Source organism: Scyliorhinus torazame, chromosome 3 (genome assembly GCF_047496885.1).
Source record: "Scyliorhinus torazame isolate Kashiwa2021f chromosome 3, sScyTor2.1, whole genome shotgun sequence".
Taxonomy (NCBI): Eukaryota; Metazoa; Chordata; class Chondrichthyes; order Carcharhiniformes; family Scyliorhinidae; genus Scyliorhinus; species Scyliorhinus torazame.
In genome coordinates, this window is record NC_092709.1 from 97981573 (window position 1) to 98003239 (window position 21667).

The window sequence follows — 21667 nt, forward strand, 5'->3', positions numbered from 1 at the left end:
GGAACATCTCTATAATAATATATAATAACATAATAATAATAATTGCTTATTTTCACAAGTAGGCTTCAATGATGTTACTGTGAAAAGCCCCTAGTTACCACATTCCGGAGCCTGTTCGGGGATGAGGAACTTCAGTTATGTAGATAGATTGGAGAGGTTAGGACATACATTGGAACATAGGAAGCAGAAGTAGGCAATCAGCCCTTGGAGCCTTCTCCACCATTCAATCAGATCATGGCTGATCTCTTCCTGGTCTCAAATCCACCACCCCACCTGTTCCCTATATACCTTTAACATTTAAAAAAATCAAAACCTATGCTCTGCCCTCTACTCCACAAGATGATCTCCTTTTAGGTCCCTATTCAGCCCCACTCTGTTATTATTTGTGTTTGAAAAGACTCTTGGATTCCTCTTTATGCTAGCTGTTAATCTATTCTCATAGCTTCTCTATTCCCTTTTATAGATCTCTTCTGTACATTCTATATTCAACTTGGTTCTCCACTGTATTATGAACATTACAATTGCCATTAACCTCCTTTTTCTGTCTCATCTTAAGCTCAGCTTCTTTAGTCATCTGGGGACCATTAGCCCTTCCATTCCCCCTCCTGGGAATCTGTCCTGTCTGTAACCAAACCATTCCCTTTTTGAAGGTCTCCATATCTATTTGCATTTTGGTCAATACCTTACCATTCAGAACATTCAATTATTCAAACCTATGCACAAATCATGCTCGACACTTGTCTCATGGAACACATAGCAAATACTGTTCCAACATTCCAAGCTCCCAACTACTGCTCGGACAATGGGAATGCTGCAGGACTTCACTGTATTCATACATTGGTTATAAAATGTTCATGCGTTTAAATAAGGTGGTTTGAATATTGACCCCTTTGACTCACTGCAAAAATGTATGGATTGTTGAAAATGTAACTGTTGCAACTGCATTTCTAAACATTTTACATACATACAAACAAGCTAGCTTCAAGTTTAGCATTAAACTAATTCACTCCCTCCCAACTACAGCAGATAAATACATAATTTGGGACTCAATCATTTATATTTCTCTAGAGGCAGCCTAAAATCATTCCAGTAACAATAGCTTCTCAATCACAAAGCTGGGAGGTGAGCGTGTACAGATTGCATCATCATATCAGATCATTGTGTAGTTTTCTTACTTGCATCCAAAGAATCAGACCATTGGGGGCTTAAGAAACTTTGTGAAAAAGTTTCCAGATGGGTTCAGTGAAGGTGAACAATGGAGTCGTCTCCAGTATGCACCAATTAACAGATACCATGTACCATTTATCATAGCTGTGGCTACAATGTAAGAAACAGGAGCATGCCATTCGTAGAATCATAGAATCCCTACAGTACTGAAGGAGGCCATTTGGCCCATCAGGTCTGCACCAAACCTCTGAAAGAGCACTCTACCCAGGTCCACTACCCCACCCCATCCCTGTAATCTAACCTGCACATCTTTGGACTGTGGGAAGAAACCGGAGCTTCCTGAGGAAATCCACGCAGGCACGAGGAGAACGTGCAAACTCTACACCGACAGTCACCCAAGGTCCCTGGCGCTGTGAGACAGCTATGCCACCAGCCCTTCGTGCGCCCTCCTGCTATTCAATAAGATTACTGTTTAATATACTTATCATCTGATCATCTGCAGCCCCCTGTTGTAGAAAAAATGCCAAAGGTTCACAACCTCAGTGATCCAATTTCTCTTCCTTTCAGTCCTAAACTATCCTAGACTATGACCCTGTGTTCTAGACTCTTTTAGGAAAACAGCCTCTCAGCATCTCCAGCTCTTGACAGAAAAGTCTGAATAGCTGGCAATTAGAATTGGCTCTAATGTTAGCATATTTTAGCGAAAACGTCCAGTTATTCTAAATGATAAATTTAGATTAGCTAAAATAGCAAATTTATATAACAGTTCCGTGATGTCAACAGTAAAAAAAATAAAAGATAAACATTATTAAACATGAAAACAAGTCGTCAGCAAATAATGACAAATTATATTGCCAAGATAATGGGGCAATGGTTTGTTTAATTGTACATTGAGCACTGTACCTGACCTGTTCTCATGGTTAAATTGCTGGTTTTTTATTCATACCAGGCGTCGCTGAAACTTTTTTTTTTAAATCAAAAAAAGATACAGCAGGCAACCCGGTTTTTGTTGAAGGGTCAGATTAGAAATGTGCTCAGCACGACATAGTCAGCATTCATCCAGCGCCAAAACCGAATGTGAAATTAAAGCTCCACCAGCATCTCAGCCATCAGCAAAATGCTCCTTTACTCACAGGTCCAGCATGATTGTTTTTTTTCTCCCCATGTACTACACAGCGCAACGATAGTCTTCAGTGGGTGGGAACCCCTCCTTGTGCTCGGGTACTCAGAGACTTTCCATCAGGCGGCGCAGATGTCAGAGCGCTGAGCCCAGAGTGAGAGGCTGCACGGGCAGGCAGAGCCGGGGAGGCCGACACTCGCTCGCCCAGCCGGGCTGCACTCAGCCAATGACTGGGGCCGCTCGAGCTCTGCCCTGTCGCTGCCTCCCAGCTGGTGTTGTGGGCAGAGGAGGTGGAGCCTGAGCGGCGACGGCAGAGCCCGCGGGCGGCAGTCCACTTCACACACCACCCGGCAGCAGCTCAGCGGCCGGGCCGAGGCTGGAGCAATAACATCGCACAGCAAAACTTCCCAAAATACATCAATACATAAAACCCCTGCGCGTCAGCAATAAAGAAATCTGAATCCTCACAGCCAGCTCTCAGGAAGAGGGAGGGGGGGGAGGTGATTGTGAGCTGCCTTCTCAACGGGGTGTTCCCCGGGTTTCCTGCACCACACGATATGGAGCAATGCACAGCCCGGGAGGAGGAGGTGGTGGACGGGCAGCGGCTTCATCCTGCGCCAATCCCCCTGTTTCAGTCAGCCATTTCCGAGCAATGTTAGCGATAATCCGCTGCGCCCAAGACTACGCCCGGGTGGGGGGATCGAGATTGATGTAACGTCATTAATAATGACCAACGGTTAATACCGCGCAGAATTTATGATCTCGCAGTTTGTTATTAAGGCTGGACCTTGACAATCTTTGTGTAAACAGGAATAATGAAAGGGTGATACCGATTCCAAGAACACATCTCTGCGAGAACACCACCACATGCTTTTAATAAAGCTGCTGTTATTGCATGAAGATGGACAGATGGCCAATACTATTCTCCTCTATTCAGGATTTACTGTAGGGCGGCTCTGGCCACATATTAAGAGCTAGTTCACTACTATTATTATGATTGAGGCAATGAATGACTAGCAGAGCTATATTGATACAAAAAGATCTCTCGTCTCCGTTAATCTGGGTCAGAGAGAGGTGAATTACCCCGGCTTCCCGCTCTTGACCATTAACCAGTGACCTCTGGTGAGAAAGAGCAGCGAGGGCGGGATGAGACTCAACAACAAAACAACTCATATTTATAACGTGCCTTTCACATAATCATTATCCACTGAACACGAGAATTATAAAGCAGAATGCGACACAGAGGCGAGCCACATAAAGCGATATTAGGGCAGGCGACAAAAAGGTTGGTCAAAGGGGTTTTAGGAGGAAAGAGGTTTAGAGAGGTGGAACGGGTTAGGGAGGGGATTCTAGGATCCGGGCAGCTAAAGGCAGTCAATGATGCTCAAGAGGCCAGAATTTGGTGAGTGCAGATATCTCAGAGGACTGTGAGGCTGGAGGAGATGACAGAGATGACGAGGGAGGCTATGAAGGGATTTGAAACCAAAGAAGAGAATTTTTAAATTGTGAGGTTGTTTGCCCAGGAGCAAGCACGGGGTGAACAAGGACACAGGCAGCAGAGCTTTGGATGACCTTGAGTTTATGGAGGATAGAATGTGGGAGGCTGGCCAGGAGTGCACTGGAATGAAAGAAAACAAAGACTGCATTTATATAGCACTTTTCAGGATTACAACAGACCCCAAAACACCCTTTAGCTATGAGGCCCGATCAATTTCGCTGGTGGCCAAGTTGAATTCAAACTGAGGCTTTATTAGTATCTGAAGTGTTGCCTCCTACAGCAGCTGACGAAATGGCTGCTAGCTGAAGGCCACACATATTTATAACCCGGCTCCTGGGCAGAGCTGGCATGCAGGGGCCCAGGTGAACCTGTAGTGCAGGTTCTACCGTACAACCCTGAATATAGGAACACAGTGGTTTACCACATTCGCCCCCTGTTAAAATTGAGTCCGGCGGGGGTGGTGGATAACTATATACAATTCGCAATCTTTAATATTTACAGAACAGTGAAAAAAAATATATCTCTAGTCATCCGGTGGGCCGGTCAGAGGTTCAGCCGGTCCGGCACCTTGATCGTCCTCTGGGATCGACGAAGTGGAGCCGGCGATGTTGGTGCTGTCGTGGTCAAAGTTGACTCTGGGAGCGTGCCAAAATCCTCTTCATCAACGGAGGTGGGCAGGGGGAGGACAGACGGTCCTAGGGTGGGTGATGGGGGCGGTGGGGGAAGGGAGGGGGGCGACGGGGGTGGTGTGGGGGTGGAACCTGCTCGTGCCAGGTCCCTGAGGGAGACAGTATCCTGGCGGCCGTCAGGGAACGCCACGTAGGCGTACTGTGGGTTTGCGTGAAGCAGGTGCACCCTTTCCACCAACGGGTCCGCTTTGTGGAGCCGCACATGTTTACGGAGAAGCAGGGTTCCCGGAGCTGTGAGCCAAGTTGGGAATGATACCCCGGATGTGGACTTCCTGGGGAAGGCAAAAAGGCATTCATGCGGTGTACTGTTAGTAGAGTGCAAAGTAATGAGCGAATGGAATGTAGTGCATCAGGGAGGACCTCGGGAGGCCGAGAGATTTCTGAACCGTAGGGCCAGCTGGACGGCCCTCCATACCGTCCCATTCTCCCTTTCTACCTGTCCATTTCCCCGGGGGTTGTAGCTCGTCGTTCTGCTGGAGGCGATACCCCAGCTGAGCAGGAACTGGCGTAGCTCATCACTCATGAATGAGGATTCCCTGTCACTGTGGATGTAGGCGGGGAAGCCGAACTGAGTGAAGATAGAATTAAGGGCTTGAATGACGGTGGCAGACATCATGTCGGGGCATGGGATGGCGAAGGGAAAATGGGAGTATTCATCGATCACACTGAGGAAATACGTGTGTCGGTCAGAGGAGGGGAGGGGGCCTTTGAAATCCACACTGAGGCGTTCAAAGGGGCGGGAGGCCTTCACCAGGTGTGTGTGGTCCAGCCGGTAGAAGTGCGGTTTGCACTCCGCACAGACCTGGCAGTCCTTGGTGATCGTCCTTACTTCCTCGACAGAGTAGGGCAAATTCTGTGCCTTAATGAAGTGGTACAACTGAGTGACCCCTGGGTGACAAAGGTTGTCGTGCAGGGTCTGGAGTTGGTCTACCTGTGCGCTGGCACATGTACCTCAGGATAGGGCATCTGGGGGCTCGTTGAGTTTGCTAGGGCGATACTTAATCTCGTAGTTATAGGTCGAGATTCTCCACCACAAGATTTTGTCATTTTTGATCTTGCCCCGCTGCGTGTTGTTGAACATGAAGGCAACCGACCGTTGGTCAGTGAGGAGAGTGAATCTCCTGTCGGCCAGGTAATGCCTCCAATGTCGCACAGCCTCAACAATAGCCTGGGCCTCCTTTTCGACGGATGAGTGCCGAATTTCAGAGACATGGAGGGTGCGGGTAAAGAATGCCACGGGCCTGCCTGCCTGGTTGAGGGTGGCGGCAAGGGCGACGTCCGATGCGTCGCTTTCTACTTGGAAAGGAAGTGTTTCGTCTACAGCGTGCATTGTGGCCTTGGCAATATCAGCTCTGATCCGGGCGAAGGCCTTTTGGGCCTCTGCCGTCAGGGAGAAATTAGTGGACTGTATGAGTGGGCCTTGTCCGCATAGTTTGGGACCCACTGAGCATAATAAGAGAAGAACCCCAGGCAGCGTTTGAGGGCCTTGGGGCAGTGTGGAGGGAAAGCTCCATGAGGGGGCGCATGCAGTCGGGATCGGACCCCAGAACTCCGTTCTGGACCACGTAGCCGAGGATGGCTAAGCGGTTTGTACGGAACACACACTTCTCCTTGTTGTACGTGAGGTTGAGGAGAGTGGCGGTGCGGAGAAATTTAGCGAGGTTGGCGTCGTGGTCCTGCTGATCATGGCCGCAGATGGTCACATTGTCTAGGTAAGGAAACGTGGCCCGCAAGCCGTACCAGTCGACCATTCGGTCCATCTCACTTTGGAAGACCGAAACCCCATTGGTGACGCCGAAAGAGACCCTAAGGAAGTGATATAGCCGGCCGTCTGCCTCGAAGGCGGTGTATGGCCGGTCCGATTTACGGATGGGAGCTGGTGGTAAGAGGATTTCAGGTCCACCGTTGAGAAGACCCGGTATTGTGCAATCTGGTTAACCATGTCAGATATGCGTGGGAGGGGGTACGCGTCGAGCTGCGTGTACCTGTTGATGGTCTGGCTGTAGTCCACGACCATTCGATTTTTCTCCCCAGACTTAACCACTACCACTTGAGCTCTCCAGGGGCTGTTGCTGGCCTCGATGACTCCCTCCTGAAGCAGCCGCTGGACCTCGGACCTGATGAAGGTCCTGTCCTGGGCGCTGTACCGTCTGCTCCTGGTGGCGACGGGTTTGCAATCTGGAGTTAGATTGGCAAAGAGGGAAGGAGGATCAACCTTTAAGGTCACGCGGCCGCACACAGTGAGGGGTGGTAAGGGTCCGCCGAATTTAAGGGTCAGGCTCTGGAGGTTGCACTGAAAATCCAGGCCAAGGATAAGTGCAGCGCAGAGGTTAGGGAGGACGTAGAGGCGAAAACCATGGAACTCTATGCCTTGGACTGTGAGCGTGACCGTACAGTACCCCCGGATCGCTACGCGATGGGATCCGGAGGCCAGGGAGATATTTTGATTGCTATGGTGTACCTTAAGGGAGCAGCGCCTTACCGTATTTGGATGTACAAAGCTCTCGGTGCTCCCGGAGTCCAGTAGGCAGGTCACGTGGCCGTAGACTTTCACGCTGGTGGATGCGTTGGTCAGAGTGTGTGGTCTGGACTGGTCGATTACCATGGATGCGAGTCGTGGTTGATCGTCGGGTAGCGAGGCGGCTGCTGCGTCGGGGTCCTGAAACGCCATTGGTCTCCGTGTGCTGCAGAGTGGACATGATGGCGGCGCCTGGAGGTCCTGGGGGGTCACAAAATGGCGGCGCCCATGGAACGCACATTGCGGGGGTGGAGCAAGATGGCGGCGCCCATGAAACACACATGTTGTGTGGGGGAGAAGATGGCGGCACCCATTGCTCGCACATGGCCTGGGGAGGAGGGGAGGATAGCGGCGCCCATTGTCCGTGACCGGGAGGGGTGGGGGCGACCGTTGCCGCTGAGCAGGCCTGGCACTCCGCTGTGTAGTGGCCCTTCTTCCCTCAGGTCTTACAAAGGGCAGCGCGGGCCAGGCAGCGTTGGCGGGGGTGTCTTTGTTGACCGCAAAAATAGCCTCGGGGCCCCCCGGAGATCACCGGCTGACGCGTAGCGCAGGCGTACTGGGTGGGTAGCGCCCCCACTGGGGAGGCTGCCTGTGGGGCCCATGAAGCGTAGGAGGAGTGGGCCACGCGGTTGGGGGTGTAGGACTGTACATTGCGCAGGGCGACCGTCATGGAAAACGCTAGTGTTTTAGTCACTGCGAGGTCGCGCGTGGCCCCTTCTAGGAGTCGCTGCCTGATAACCGTGGAACCAGGGCAGCACGGTAGCATTGTGGATAGCACACTTGCTTCACAGCTCCAGGGTCCCAGGTTCGATTCCGGCTTGAGTCACTGTCTGTGCGGAGTCTGCACATCCTCCCCGTGTGTGCGTGGGGTTCCTCCGGGTGCTCCGGTTTCCTCCCACAGTCCAAAGATGTGCAGGTTAGGTGGATTGGCCATGATAAATTGCCCTTAAGTGTCCAAAATTGCCCTTGGTGTTGGGTGGGGTTACTGGGTTATGGGGATAGGGTGGAGGTGTTGACCTTGGGTGGGGTGCTCTTTCCAAGAGCCGGTGCAGACTCGATGGACCGAATGGCCTCCTTCTGCACTGTAAATTCTATGAGATAATTCTATGAGATTATACATAACATCGGACCCAATCCCAGTTACAAAAGTGTCCTTCATAAGGAGATCTGAGTGCTCCTTAGCTGTAACGTCCTGGCAGTCACAGTCCCGAACTAGTGGGATTAGGGCCCTCCAGAAGTCCTCGATTGACTCACCAGGTAGTTGAGTACGCGTTGCGAGCGCGTGTCTGGCGAAGAGCGTGTTCGTCTTCTGCTTATAACTCTCTTTGAGTCGAGTCATAGAGTCAGCGTAATTGGGCGCATCCTGGATCAGCGGGGAGATTTTAGAGTTGAGTCTGGAGTACAATATTTGAATCTTCTGAGCCTCTGGAATAGGGGTCGGCGCCGCGTTGATATACGCTTCAAAACAAGCTAGCCAGTGCTGAAAGTCCTTTCTGGCGTCGCTTGTGTGTGGATCAAGCTGCAGTCGATCTGGTTTAATCCGGAGGTCCATCTTCTGAATCAGATACTAATAAATTGAGGCACGATCAATTTGGCTGGAGACGAAGTTGAATTCAAACTGAGGCTTTATTAGTATCTGAAGTGTGGCCTCCTACAGCAGCTGACGAAATGGCTGCGAGCTGAAGGCCACGCATATTTATAACCCAGCTCCTGGGCGGAGCTGGCATGCAGGGGCCCAGGTGAACCTGTAGTGCAGGTTCACCGCAAGCTAATGAAGTACTTTTGAAATGTAGTCATTGTTTTATTGTTGCAAATTTGTGCACAGCAATCCTCCCACAAACAGTAAAGTGATAACAACCAGGTAAGTTGGGCTGGATTCTCCAATTTTGAGCCGAAGTGCCCAGGATCTGTGGCGTTTTCCATGAAAAAAATCGATGGCGCCCACTCACCAATCCTGCGACCGGTGAGGGTCTAGCAGCCACACCGCGTAAAACTCCCAGCTCCAGCGATATAAATGGCTGGAGAACGGCCAGGTCCGTGGCCACGCATGCAAACGGCGACGACCTGCAGTGGTCGCGCTATAAAATATGGCACCAGCGTGCGCAGTCCCAACCTGCCAGAAAGTGCCCCCTCTGGCCACCCCCTCCACCAGCCCTCATGGAAGCCCCCCTCCCCCCGCCCCCGGCCAGCAGCATGGCTCCCGCCCAACTGTGGCGGCACTGGACACAGTCCGCAGCCGCCATGCCGGGTTCCCGACCGCGGAGACCACACGTCAATCGTGCGGTCGGGAACTCAACCCATCGGGGGTGGAGCATCGGGGGAGAGCCTTCAGGTGACGCCCTAATGCCATCCCAACGATGATGCCATTTTGGAGGGGGCAGAGCATACAAAACCTGCGTCAAAAAGGCAGCGCCCTCGATTTCGGAGTCAAAAGGGATTCTCCGACCAATCGGCGATTACGAAATCGGCATCGGGGAACAGAGAATCCTCCCGTTGTTTTTGTTATATTGAACGCGGAATAAATATTGACCAAGATTTCCCTTATCTTCTTCAAAATATTACCATGGGATATTTTACATTCACCTGCAGGGGCAGGCAGAGTCTCAGTTTAATGCCTCCATTGAAGGATGATGCTTTCAACAGTGCAGCACTCCCTTGGCATGGTAATGCACTTGAGTGGCAGCCTTGACTTTTGTGCTCAAGTCCTGGAGTGGGACTTGAATAATCAAGTCGAGAGATAAGAAAGGCTCGGCTGTGGTGCTTCTCTCATGATCAGACAGCCTGCCAACACATTAAAAATGTAGTGTCAGAAGGGGACAATCACCCATTGAAATTCACTTTCAGGGAGAAAAGGTGAAAGAATAATGGGAAAGAGGGAAGCCAATGTTACAAGCATAATAGAAGCCACAGGAATCTGTGTCGAGCTTATTTATTGTTTAAAACACACCACTATCCTTGTTCGATACATATTACTGCCTCTGGTTTGTCACGCTGCGTGTCCAACATTCAATATTGGATGAGTATAAAATTTCTTTGAAGCCTGGGAATACGGAAGCCATTGTCTCCAGCTCTTGCCACAAATTCCATTCCCCAGCTACCGACTCCTTCCTTTACCTGGTCACTGTCTGATGCGGAATCGGATTGTTCACAACCTTGCTGTTCAACTTGACCCTGAGCTGAGCCTCCAATTCCATATCCTTACCACCACCAAGTCTACCTATTTCTAGCTCCATAATATGTCTCATCTCCACCGCTACCTCAGCTAGCCTGCGGATGAAACCCTTATCCAATGCTTTCCTGGATGGCCTTCCACCTTGCACGTTCTGCAAACTGAGCTAATCCCAATTTCTGCTTCCCACATCCTAACTCACACCAAGTCCTGTACACCCATCCGAAATTGGATTGGAGGAGTGCAGATGTCTCGGTGGGCTGTAGGGCTGCAGGAGGTTACAGAGAAAAGGAGGAGTGAGACCATTAAAGGATTTGAAAAGAGGGATTAGAAATGTAAATCTATGTGTTACTAGACTGGGGGCCAAGAGAGGTCAGTGAGCATGGATTGCTTAACCATTCGTGGACATATCTGCAGCTGCTCTAAATTCTGGAATTCCCTCCCTACATCTCTCCACATCACAACCGTTCGAATCTCCTTTAAGACACTCCTTAATATTACCTTATTTGACCTACCTATTTTCATATCTCCTTCAGTGTCTCAGTGTCAGAATGCTCCAGAGAAGCATCTTGAGATATTTTACTGTGTTAAAGGTGCCGTATAAAAGCTAGTTGTTGTTATTGTCACTTATTTTTAAATGTTGGAAATAATTCAATATGAGACAAAATAAAGGATTAATAGGAGTCTCCCGTGGCATCTCCTGAACACATCCTGGTAGTGAACTGAACAGAAGTTACTGGCCAGTTACTTGGGAACCATTTGTGTAATTCCTAGATTTTTTATTTGTTTATTCTTGGGATGTGGGCATCGCTGGCTAGGCCAGCATGTGTTGCCCTTTCCTTACTATCCTTGAAAAGGTGATGGTGAATCAATTTCTTGAACTCGAGCAATCCACTACATCCATGTTATTATCCAGGCCTTGCTGGAAGTGGGCATGGACTGTAAAACACTGGAGACGTTGCAAATGACACTGAACATTGTGCAATCATCAGTGAACATCCCATTTCTGACCCGACGATAGGGGAAGCTCAATGAGAGAGCAGCTGAATAATTTTGGGCCTAGGACACTAGTTGCAGAGGAACTCCTGTAGTGACAGTGAAATATATGAATCATGATTGGATTAGGATAGGAACTAAAACATCAAGAGAAACTGTTCAATAATAATTTTAAAATGCAGAATTTTAAATCATTATAAACGCATTTGTTATTGTACAAATATAAAATTAGCTTTCAGAGCCAGTGAGGTTGTTTCATAAGTAGTTATGAAATTAGTACATCATTAATAACTCAGCGAACAAGTTGTAACTTTTACAAGGGTGTTTACATTGAGACTAGCAGCATTAATGGAAGTTTTCATCAATTCACTGATTTAGGGATTGCACACTAGGAGGAACCCCATTAGCACACCCTCTGGAATCATCAACAGTATTTTCTTGATTTCTGCATTATGCTGTGCATGTGAGGACTCCCAGGCCAGGATTCTCCAATCTGAGTTCTCCCGCCATCGCTGCCAGTGAGAATGGAGAACTTGGCACTCAGCCAGAACTCCATTCACTGCAACATGACCGGAGAATCCCACCACCGTGAACAAACAGGGAATTCAGGTCCCGAAGTTGCTGCGAAGTTCAGTGAAAAAGTGATAACAAATGTTAACAGTTTTGTCATTACCAAATCCGAGACAATGAGGCAAGCATATGGCCATTGTCAGGATTACAGTAGATGTTACTGCCACCCCAGCTGAGGTCACGTGAACAATTATAGAACACCCAATATGATGAAGCATGATGTGTGCAAGGTTAATGAGGCCATTCGACCAGCAATTAAATGTTAAAACATAATGTTAAAGTTTAGGCTTCCAAATTATACACCTCGAGCAAGGTTTTAGCAAAGTTTTAACGACCACCCTGGGGGACAAAAGCTTTCACCCCAACAATAAGTTTGATCATTATCCTTAGTTTCTGATGGCTTTGACTTTACAAAAGGAGGTATTCCTTAGGGGCTCTGAACATGCTGTAGTATTGAGATTGGGAGTTTGTGATGAGCCAACAAATGCAGATGGAATGATCCCCCCACCCCCCAAGGTATTTGGACCACATCTGCCACTATCTCAGAGTCTGCAACCAAGCTGGTAAAAGAGACCTGGGCTACGCCCATTTCACAAGCCAGGCTGCCACAGAATTGAGTCCCCTCCTGCACAATGTCCTGCAGACAACAACTGGATCAAAGATGGCTCCTCTTATTGAGGCAAAGGCTGCCACTACACAAAGCTTTCATGCTGCAAGATCTTTCCACCATTCCTGCTCCCCTGGCCAAAATATTTTATCCACATACCTTTGAGGACCTCAGCTTTTTGGTTGACAGATCCAGCTGGTTGGAGTGTCCACCGTGAAAACTTCTGCTCAATAGGCCACAAAATGGTTCTGGAGTTCTATCTTACATTATTGAAATCCAACTTGAATGTATTCACAAGGCTCCTGCCTGAGTGAGGTAAGTGCCTCAGCCCCTTTGAAGTCAGTAGAAGTAAGACGGTGGGAGAAAGCTAGCGCCAAGTCATGTCTAGTTTCCACCAGGCAGAAGGAGTTAAAATCCCTCCGTAGTTCAATCAAATGGAACAGGGCTGTGCTTCACTTACCAAAGCTTCAATTCTATCCGTAGCAGATGGTGTCGCTGAACAATTCGGCTGTTACTGGATGCTTTGTTCCTTTGGACTTTCAAAGCAAACTCGGTGAAAACAACTGGGATATGCTGGATAAGCTAATAAACCATTGTGAACTGCTGAACAGAGGAGATGCCATTGTTCAGTGGGAAGCCTGCCAGCTGCTTAGTCACAGATTCAGTCCAGCTAAACAAACACAAAGTGCCCTCTCAGTATTCTCACTAATGAATTGTCTGCTGTGAAAAAAAGCAGACAAATCCTCTTGTAGGAGGATTCTGTACATCTCTGGTCGAAATAAATTATATCTTTTTACTGTGTGAATCGAGATTATTATCCCATTCAATGATCTGATTATTGTAGTGAAATTTAAAAAACGAATTTACTGTGCTCCACAATGCTTTCCATACGTGTTAGATATTTCGAAATAATGCTTGACATTCACAATTCTTCATAAAACTGCATATGTAATAAAACATTATAGGATGGGAGAGGCCTTTTGGACCATCGACATTGTACAGCTTGTTCCATTTCAGAGTCTATACAATCCATTTTGCCTCACAAGGAAAATTTCTTCCACGTTTCTCCATCTAAAAATATACTTAATATTGGTGTCCAGGAAAGACTTCTAGTGGCGATGTGTTGGTGGAGGTCACACATTGGGTGGCTCCTGCTAGAACTTTCGTTTTTTGGCCCTTTTCACCCAGATTTTGGGGCGAATTTTATCTGACTGATTGTGGCAACCAAAGGATGTTGAAATCCCAGGAAAGGTATCCAGGAAGAAAGGGTGCGAGCAATAGTCCGTCAGCGCGCTCGGTGGGGAGTTCAGTGGGAGGAAAGTTGACGGGAGCGAGCTTACCGGGTGGGGCTGCACCCATTGCAGTGGATAAACTGGCCAAAGTGATGGCGGGGTTGTTTATGCAGCTGTTTTCCAAGCACTTGGACAGGCATCGAAAGGAGATGATAGCCTCGCTCAAGCAGTGGGTGGATGAGACTCTTGCCCCGATATAGGAGGTTTTGCAAATACGTCGATGGAGGTGGGGGAGCAAGGAGACGTGTTGAAGGGGGTGGAGGAGGCATTGTCGCAGTACAGCGACCAGTTCACCTCGATGGGTGGGGAGCTGCGGAGAGTGATGGAGAGTAACAAAGGGCTGAGAGCCAAAGTGGAGGACCTGGAGAACAGGTCACAAAGGCAAAATCTGAGGATGTTGGGACTTGCTGAGGGGCTGGAGAGCCGGAGGCTGACGGAGTACTTTGCGGAGATGTTCACCAAGTTGTTGGGTGACGAGGAGGACCTTTCCCTCTACGAGCTGGGCAGGGCGCCTTGGTCACTCTGGCCGAAAACAAAGGCGAATGAACCACCAAGAGCTGATATAGTCTGCTTTCGACCAGGTAAAGGAAAAGGTGTTGAGATGGGTGAAGCTGAATCGAGAGATGAGGTGGGAAGGCGGTTGTATTCGTATATACCAGGATCTCACGGTGGAGCTGGCAATAAGGCGGGTGGCCTTTGGTGAGGTGAAGGCGGCATTGTATAAAAGCAACGTGAGGTTTGGGGTGGTCTACCCGGCGAAGCTGAAGGTCACATATAACTTCAGAGACTACTACTTTAAGAAAGCCGAGGAGGTGGAGGTGTTCGTGAAAGCTGAAGGCCTGGGACTGAATTGAGTTTGGACTTTGTTGGTTTTTATCTTTTTAGGTTGTATTTGGGAGGGGAGGGGTTTGGGAGTTTGGGGTAATTTGTTGGGATTTGTTTCCTCTTGGTTTGAGGGATTATGGTATTGGGGATTTGGAAGGTGGGGGGCCTTTGTGTTAATTTTCTTTTTGATATTGGGGGAGGGGGTTCTGGCAGGGGCCACCTTGCTAGCAAATGTAAGTTGGCTAGTGAATGGGAGCGAGGTGGGAAGAGCACCGACGGTCATTGGAACCCGTATGAACAGGTTTTGATGGGCCTGAGAATTGGCTGGGAGTTTCTGGGAAGGGGAGGGGGAGGGGGAGGTGCCTGATGGGGTGACTAGAGGGTCGGGCTGAGTCCTGCCTGTTGGGCAGGGCCAGAAGTAGTGGTTATGAGTGACTGGAGGGGCAGGGGGGGTTGAGAGACCCCCGATCCGTTTGGTAACGTGGAACATATGAGGGCTGGGGGACCAGTGAAGAGAGCGAGAGCTTCCTCGCATTCAGGGAGTATTCCTTCTTTTTGCCAGTTCACAATGTGTATTCAAGGATTTACTTTTTTATTATGGGGAAGGCGCTGTTGGCCGGGGTGAGGTAAGCAGAATACTCGGCGATTGTTATCTGGAACCATGCTACACATTGGGTGGTTGTGTCCTAGAGAAGGGGCCGGTACAGGGGCCTGCATAGAGACTGGATGTGGGGCTGTTGGCAGACCCAAATTTTTGTGCAATGCTGGGAAAGGTGATTGAGGATTGTGTGGGGTTCAATAGGAACGGGGAGGTTTCGCGGTCAGTGGTATGGGAATCGTTGAAGGTGGTAATAAGGGATGAGATAATCATCAGGCAGCTGTGAGAGAGATTATTCAGGTTCGGAATGGGGCAGGGGAGTTGGTGGTGGCACTGGAGCAGGTGCACAAGGCGGACACAGAGAAGGTGCGGGGCTGGAGCAGGGATCCGGAGGCTTAGTGTGTGAGGATGGAGGCAGGCTCTTATAAGGATAGGGGTTGCGGGTGCTGGCATCGGCACCGCTCCCGTTTGCCTCAGGAAAGTATTTGGGGAGTCCGGTGGTGGTAACCACATTGAAAATATTGAGGCAATTTTGGCAGCACCTTAGGTCGGGGTGGGGTCGAAGTTGATGCCGATCTGAGGGAACCATGGATTTGAGCCACTGAAGATGGATGCTCGGTTTCAGGGATGGGAGGAGCGAGGGATGATGAAAATGAAGGACCTATTTCTAGAGGAGCGGTTTGCAAGTTTGGAAGAGTTGGGGGAGAAGTTTGAGATCCTGCGGGAGGAGGATTTCATGTGTACGCAGATGAAGGGCAGCACGGTGGCACAGTGATTAGTATTGTTGCCTCACGGCGCCGAGGTCCCAGGTTTGATCCCGGCTCTGGGTCACTGTCCGTGTGGAGTTTGCACATTCTCCCCGTGTTTGCGTGGGTTTCGGCCCCACAACCCAAAGATGTGCAGGTGAGGTGGATTGGCCACGCTAAATTGCCCCTTAATTGGAGAAAATGAATTGGGTATACTAAGTTTATCCACCAAAAAATGTGTACATAAGTGCGGGATTTCACGAAAATTGTTTTTCCGACTTTTGCCGTGGCATCGCCCTCTTCATTGTTGGAAGAGCTTCTGTTGGTGATTGGCTGGTGTGGGGGGGGGGAGGGTCTTTTCGGCAATCTATGGGAGGATTTTGGAGAAGGATATAGCATCTCTGGAGGGGGCTTAAGGCCAAGTGGGAGGAGGAGTTGGGGATGGCGCTGGAGGAGGTGTTGTAGTGTGAAGTGCTGTGGAGGGTGGATGCTTCAACCTTGTGCGTGAGGCTGGAGGTGATGCAGCTAAAGGTAGTACATATAGCGCACCTGACAAAGTCGAGGATGAGCCGGCTGTTTGAGGAGGTGGAGGATATTTGTCAATGATGTGGGCGGGGCCCAGTCCATCATGTGCCTATGTTCTGGTCCTGCCCTAAGCTGGAGTAATTTTGGAGGTCGTTCTTCAGCACTATTTTGGTGATCTTGCACATGGATTTGGGGCCCAGCCCCCTGGGGGGGGCATATTTGGGGTGACGGACTTGCCGGAGCTGCAGACAGGAGTGGGGCGGATGTTTTAGCCTTTGCCTCGTTGATCGCTCACAGGCGGGTCCAGTTAGGGTGGAGGCCAGCTTCTCTGCCCTGTGCCTCGGTGTGGCTGGGGGATCTAATGGAGTTTTTGTATCTGGAAAAGATGAAATTTGCTTTGAAGGGGGAAAGTGAGGGGTTACGTAAGAGATGGGGGGCAAAATTCTCCCCCAACGGCGCGTTGTCCGCCGACTGGCATCCAAATCGGCGCCAATCAGACGGGCTCCGCATCTTTGGGGGCCGAGCCCCAACATTGAGGGGCTAGGCCGACGCCGGAGGGATTTCCGCCCCGCCAGCTGGCGGAAATGGCGTTTGTTGCCCCGCCAGCTGGCGCGAAAATGCGGCGCGGGAGCGTGAGCTGCCGCTGACAGTTTCCCGGCGCATGCGCGGGAGCGTCAGTGGCCGCTGACAGTTTCCCGCGCATGTGCAGTGGGGAGAGTCACTTCCGCCTCCGCCATGGTGGAGACCGTGGCGGAGGCGGAAGGGCAAGAGTGCCCCCACGGCACAGGCCCGCCCGCGGATCGGTGGGCCCCGATCGCGGGCCAGGCCACTGTGGGGGCACCCCCCGGGGTTAGATCGCCCCGCGCCCCCCCCAGGACTCTGAAGCCCGCCCACGCCGCCTGGTCCCGCCGGTAAATACCAGGTTTAATTTACGCCGGCGGGACAGGCAGTTTCTGGGCGGGACTTCAGCCCATCCAGGCCGGAGAATTGAGTGGGGGGTCCCGCCAACCGGCACGGCCCGATTCCCGCCCCCGCCCAATCTCCAGTACCGGAGACTTCGGCGGGGGCGGGGGCGGGATTCATGGCGGCCAACGGCCATTCTCCGACCCGGCGGGGCGGTCGGAGAATGACGCCCCTGGTTTGTTTGTGCTACATTTCAAGGAGCTGGTTACCATCAGCTGTTAAGAGGGGGCAAACGTGGGTGTTTGGTTGAGGTTACAGGGGCTGGGGGTTTGGGGGGGTTTGTGTTGTTTTTTCTTTGTTGTATTGTGTGTTTAAAATGTTAGAATATCCGAAAATTGAATAAAAATATTTTAAAATAATTGGTGTACAGGGAAACAAGGAATAAATGCCTCGGTGTTTACAAAAATAAGTTATCACCATTTCAAAAATAACTGTGGTTTAATTACCAAGTTGAGGGAAATAGTAGCTAGGGTGAAAAGAAGCCACCACATACCCAAACAGTGAAAAAATACAGTTACTGTCAGAATTACAGTAGCTGCTACAGCCACATTGCTTTCAGTGGTATAAAATTTCCAAATTCAGCAGTTCAAGAACTCTCCATAATCAAGACACATTGCACAGTTGCCTAATTTATTCTCTTTTCAACCCCTCAAGACTGCAACTATTCCTTCCCGTGGGCCTCACTCCATCCTACAATTACAGGCATTTATAACACACTTGGTATCTATGATGATATGCATAAGCAATTCTGTGTGTTAATATGTTAGACCTCCAACCAGCAGGTGGCAGTAGAACCACATCACGTGACACTGCAACCTCGGGGTGTCTGGGTGAGGAGTCGTCATGGATAGTCGTGTTTAGTATTAGCTCTCGTATTCCAGTTGTTAACAGTTCACAGTTCGTTAGTAGTATTAGTATTGTTTTCTACCCACGTTATTGTAAATCTTAACCAGTCACGAACTAGATGTTCTTTTAAAAAAAATTTAGAGTACCCAATTCATTTTTTCCAAGTTAGCATGGCCAATTGACCTACCCTGCGCATCTTTGAGTTGTGGGGGCGAAACCCACGCAAACACGGGGAGAATGTGCAAACTCCACACGGACAGTGACCCAGAGCCGGGATCGAACCTGGGACCTCGGCGCCGTGAGGCAGCAATGCTAACCACTGTGCCATCTTGCTGCCCCTGAACTAGATGTTCTTTGGTGCACTGACTCAGTCATTGCAACGTACTAGAACGTAACGGCATCCCTACTTTCTGATTAATATTGAAGGTGGGATTTACTCTAGGCCTCTCCCTCTCTGCCAACATAACAAGGTTTCTGTTGAGATTCTGGTAGCTGAGAAAACACCCAGGAAAATTCAACTCCATTTTCTTTTCAACCTTGGACATGTTTTGAGCCACAGGCCTCAGCCAAGCCTCTTAAGAAAAGGTTTACTTTTTAACTTGGTAACCTCTATCTATATTTACTTTAACCACATTCAACAATTCTTGACTCATTATTTTACAAAGAAATTAATCAACAAAGCATTAATTGGATTTGCCAGAAGCCTTTTTTAGAGAAACAATTCCTACTCTCACGCCTAATCTCAGATCTTATTATATTGATATCCTTCTTTATTTCACAGTCCAAGTTAAATAATAATAATAACAATAATCTTTTTTATTGTCACAAGTAGGCTTACATTAATACTGCAATGAAGTTACTGTGAAAAGCCCCTAGTTGCCACACTATGGGTACACAGAGGGAGAATTCAGAGTGTCCAATTCATCTAACAGCACGTCTTTCGGGACTTGTGGGAGGAAACTGGAGCACCCAGAGGAAACCCACGTAGACACGGGGAGAACGTGCAGACTCCGCACAGACAGTGACCCAAGCAGGAATTGAACCCGGGACCCTGGCGCTGTGAAGCAACAGTGCTAACCACTGTGCTACCGTGATCACACTTCTGTTTACATCAACATTATTTCTGATGTGGGGCAGCAGTGACTGGCGCAGTGGGTTAGCCCTACTGCCTCAAGGCGCCGAGGTCTAAGGTTCGATCCGGGCTCTGGGTCACTGTCCGTGTGGAGTTTGCACATTTTCCCCGTGTTTGCGTCGGTTTCGTCCCCACAACCCAAAGATGTGCAGGTTAGGTGGATTGGCCATGTTAAATTGCCCCTTAATTGGAAAAAATGAATTGGGTACTCTAAATTTATGAAAAAAAAACATTATTTCTGTTGGGCAACTGTAAGTACCTTTACACCCATTTAATAAAAAGACCAAAAGTCACTTTTTATTGGTTTTCTCAGTGTCACATTGCTACTTTATTCAGGATACTCTCTGGACAAGTAGCTTGCGGTGTCATTCTTCATCACTCCACCAGACTTTCAAAGATTCAAAAGAACTCGCTGCAGTAACATCTGGAGAGAGCAAATGTAAGATATCCACCAATAAGTTCAATTGAAAATTCTGGAGAATTAGAATGTGAAACCTGCTATAAGAACAGTAAGAAGTCTTACAACACCAGGTTAAAGTCCAACAGGTTTGTTTCAAATCACTAGCTTTCGGAAGGAGCAGTAATCTGAAAGTTAATGATTTGAAACAAACCTGTTGGACTTTAACCTGGTGTTGTAAGACTTCTTACTGTGCTCACCCCAGTCCAACACCGGCATCTCCACGTCACTGCTACAAGAAGTTGAGTCAAATAGATTAGATTAATTTAAAGGGAATCAAGATAAACAAATGAGCGAGGAAGAAATAGAAAGCTACGCTGATATTGTTAGATGTAAACATTAAGATGGAGGCTCTTTTGGAGCAGGAACACTGGCAGAGACCTGTTAGGCCAAATGCCTGCTTCTGCCTATGTCATTCTCAGTGTTATTCAAGGTGAAAAATTGGCATACTGAGAAACTAGCCCAACTTCTGTTAGAGATTTTGTTAGATGTTCCTATCCTTTCAGTTAACCTATCCTCTCTCCTACTTCTTCTGCAGGCTTTGGCTCATTTATTGGGGATGTTGAATCCCAGAATCGTCATTTTGAGTTTGCACTTTGGGTAATTGATTTTTTCTCAAATATTTCAAGAAAAATACCTTTCTATTGATTTTTACCAAAAATGTCCTTCAAGTAAATGTTACAATCAATTTTCCACATTGAACATTTAGAATCCCATTTGCTGAAATAACCTGATTATATATTTTCATCATTGACCTGAATGTCAGAAGCAGGCTTTACAGAGCGAACAGTTGTTGTATGATTAGCGCGTTAAATACAAGAACTTGCAAATGGTTAATTTGGAGTAAAGTAAAGGCGCCATAGTCCCAGATGACCATAGACTGCTTTCTCCTTTGAGGGGGAGAGCTAACTGGTGGTGATTTAACCTGTGAATCGCCACACGTCAGGAAAGGGGCAAGGTTGAGAAGGCGAGGCCTTCATGAATAATCTCAGCCGGTATGGGAATTGAACCCGTGCTGTTGGCCTCGCTCTGCATCACAAACAAACTGTGCAGCCAACTGAGCGGGGTGCATCATGTAACAATACTTTCCTACTTCATGCCTTACAGCCTTGGAATACCAAAGATAGTTGGAAGCATATCCACAAAGTAAAATTAGAGAACTGTGCAGCATTTTCCTCAAATGTTATTCTTTTCCCCTTTTGAAGACAGTTGTTTCATGCTGAGGTATGGTTTCTATGGACACTGCAGTCTAACTTGCCTTTCATCATTTGTAAGTTTAGACTGTTGTGTATTCATGTGTGTTCCTAGTTGGAACAAGGTCACTTTAAGAGTCTGATCACATCATGTATTGATGACATCATCGGCCGTTTGCGTGGGCAAACGGGCAGTCTATCTTTACAGAATGTAGAGTAAACACATTTCCAATAAACCTCTTTGTTTCTGTACCTTTGGGGTCTGCAAACCTACCCTTTAAAAAATAACACATAGAAAACTGGCACCGAGGTGGACAGATGCTGGCAGACTCCCGGAGAAGTAAATAAAAAATAGAAAAATTGTCAATCCGTGTGCAGACATCTGAAAAGGATTAAGAAGCTAAATATCTTGCTGCACCAAATCTGGAGATGGAGAGGTGCCAAGTATCGGGAACAGCCATAGAAGGAACCAAAATTTAAACCTAGATTTCGGAGGAAGCAACATCAAAAAGAAGATTGCCACATGCTCTGCCCGGAAAGATCTGGAACAGCACAGGAAGTACTGTCAGTAGCAAGTACCCTGCGACAATAGTTTAGAGGTGGGAGTGTTCCAAAACCCGGAAGGAAACAGGCTGAGCTCAGGGGTACCTTGTCTGAAAAGAAAAGCAAGGTCGTGCCAAAAACCTCATGGCACATCCTTATGCAAGCCTTTTCCAGAATAAAAATGTCGGGAAATGTTGGTGTCATGGGACTGTA

General features: G+C 48.6%; 1 protein-coding gene across 11 annotated transcripts in view; it reads right to left on the bottom strand.

The window, feature by feature from the left end:
* trim2a (tripartite motif containing 2a) overlaps positions 1–21667 on the bottom strand; it is a 301158-nt gene that overhangs the window by 186779 nt on the left and 92712 nt on the right. Inside the window, exon 1 of one of the 11 annotated variants that reach the window (XM_072496028.1) lies at positions 2756–2893. The exons of 8 other annotated variants lie outside the window; for them this stretch is intronic. The gene's annotated coding sequence lies outside the window, so the exon portion shown is untranslated. Of the gene's footprint in view, positions 1–2300; positions 2681–2755; positions 2894–21667 lie in introns of those variants that run through there. 2 more of the 11 variants (XM_072496018.1, XM_072496030.1) reach the window with 2 other exon arrangements.